Below are 2,824 nucleotides of genomic sequence, written 5' to 3' on the forward strand. Positions count from 1 at the left end.
GAAAACAGTGGGATCCTGGTACACCAATCTACTGTCCAGAAAAGTCTGATCAGAAGTGGCCTTCATGGAAGACTTGTGGCCAAGAAGCCATACCTCCGACGTGGCAACAAGTCCAAGCCACTCAACTATGCATGAAAACACAGGAACTGGGGTGCAGAAAAATGGCAGCAGGTGCTCTGGACTGATGAGTCAAAATTTGAAATATTTGGCTGTAGCAGAAGGCAGTATGTTTGCCAAAGGGCTGGAGAGCGGTACACGAATGAGTGTCTGCAGGCAACAGTAAAGCACGGTGGAGGTTCCTTGCAAATTTGGTCCCAAATTTATTCTGCAGCATGACAACGACCCCAAACATACAGCGAAAGTTATTAAGAACTATCTTCAGCGGAAAGAAGAACAAGGAGTCCTGGAAGTGATGGTATGGCCTAGAAGAATTGATGCTGTGTTGAAGGCAAAGGGTGGTCACAACAAATATTGATTTGATTTTTCTTCTGTTCACTCACTTTGCATCTAGTTAATTGATAAATATAATCTATTAGCATGTCTATTTTTGAAAGCATTCTTACTTTACAGCATTTTTTCACACCTGCCTAAAACTTACTATACAGTACTATATCTCTAAGTAAACAGGAATTAATTTGCATACATCTTTAAATGATTTGCTGATATCTCTAAATGATTTAAAAAAAAAAATATATATATATATATAATTTAAAGACATCTGCAAATAATTTAATCTCTAAATGTACTTTTAAATAAGATATACTTAAATTATTTGGAGATATCTAAATTATTTGAAGATATCTGGAATTATTTGAAGATATCTTGAAATATTTGCAGATATCTGTAAAGCATATAAATATATCTTGAAATATTTGGAGATATATTTAAATTAATTAAATATATCTCTTAATTATATTTTGACTTGCCATAAATATGTGTGTTTGTCTGTGTGTGTTTGTTACTATATGTAAAAGCGCTTTATGTAGGGATCTCTTCCAGAGATCAATGGAGATTTGATGTTTCCAATAAAATGGAAAATTGTATTGTTCAGCCATTCCAGAAAAATCCTTACATGTCAAGTGGTTACATTACTTATCTAGAAACCCTAATAATAATAATAATAATAATAATAATAATAATAATAATAATAACAATATTACCATCATCATCATCATCTCTGGGTCAACATAATAACAGGTGTAATAATAATAATAATAATAATAATAATAATTATTATTATTATTATTATTATTATTATTATTATTATTATTATTACTACTATTACTACTACCATCATCATCATAATAACGGGTGTGATGTAACTCACCTCTTTCATCAAGACCTTCCCAAAATGCCTTCTTAGCACTCCTCAAGTCTTTGCGTGTCTGTGTCCTTATATGTGTCTCTCTTGATCTCTCTCTGTGCCTTTAATCCACTGGACCTGCGTTGATGTACACTCACCTAAAGGATTATTAGGAACACCTGTTCAATTTCTCATTAATGCAATTATCTAACCAACCAATCACATGGCAGTTGCTTCAATGCATTTAGGGGTGTGATCCTGGTCAAGACAATCTCCTGAACTCCAAACTGAATGTCTGAATGGGAAAGAAAGGTGATTTAAGCAATTTTGAGCGTGGCATGGATGTTGGTGCCAGACGGGCCGGTCTGAGTATTTCACAATCTGCTCAGTTACTGGGATTTTCACGCACAACCATTTCTAGGGTTTACAAAGAATGGTGTGAAAAGGGAAAAACATCCAGTATGCGGCAGTCCTGTGGGCGAAAATGCCTTGTTGATGCTAGAGGTCAGAGGAGAATGGGCTGACTGATTCAAGCTGATAGAAGAGCATCTTTGACTGAAATATCCACTCGTTACAACCGAGGTATGCAGCAAAGCATTTGTGAAGCCACAACACGTACAACCTTGAGGCGGATGGGCTACAACAGCAGAAGACCCCACCGGGTACCACTCATCTCCACTACAAATAGGAAAAAGAGGCTACAATTTGCACAAGCTCACCGAAATTGGACAGTTGAAGACTGGAAAAATGTTGCCTGGTCTGATGAGTCTCGATTTCTGTTGAGACATTCAGATGGTAGAGTCAGAATTTGGCGTAAACAGAATGAGAACATGGATCCATCATGCCTTGTTACCACTGTGCAGGCTGGTGGTGGTGGTGTAATGGTGTGGGGGATGTTTTCTTGGCACATTTTAGGCCCCTTAGTGCCAATTGGGCATCGTTTAAATGCCACGGCCTACCTGAGCATTGTTTCTGACCATGTCCATCCCTTTGTGACCACCATGTACCCATCCTCTGATGGCTACTTCCAGCAGGATAATGCACCATGTCACAAAGGTCGAATCATTTCAAATTGGTTTCTTGAACATGACAATGAGTTCACTGTACTAAACTGGCCCCCACAGTCACCAGATCTCAACCCAATAGAGCATCTTTGGGATGCGGTGGAACGGGAGCTTCGTGCCCTGGATGTGCATCCCACAAATCTCCATCAACTGCAAGATGCTATCCTATCAATATGGGCCAACATTTCTAAAGAATGCTTTCAGCACCTTGTTGAATCAATGCCACGTAGAATTAAGGCAGTTCTGAAGGCGAAAGGGGGTCAAACACAGTATTAGTATGGTGTTCCTAATAATCCTTTAGGTGAGTGTATGTTTTAATAATAGCGGGAGTGTTTTGTTTTAGTAATTTTTAAGACGTGCCAGCTGACATTGTATAGGTATGCCAGGGGCTGCGTTGAGGAGAATCTGACGTGCATGACTGGCATCATTCCACCGTCACCTGAACTATCATGTATCC

This window comes from Amia ocellicauda, chromosome 12 (genome assembly GCF_036373705.1).
Source record: "Amia ocellicauda isolate fAmiCal2 chromosome 12, fAmiCal2.hap1, whole genome shotgun sequence".
Taxonomy (NCBI): Eukaryota; Metazoa; Chordata; class Actinopteri; order Amiiformes; family Amiidae; genus Amia; species Amia ocellicauda.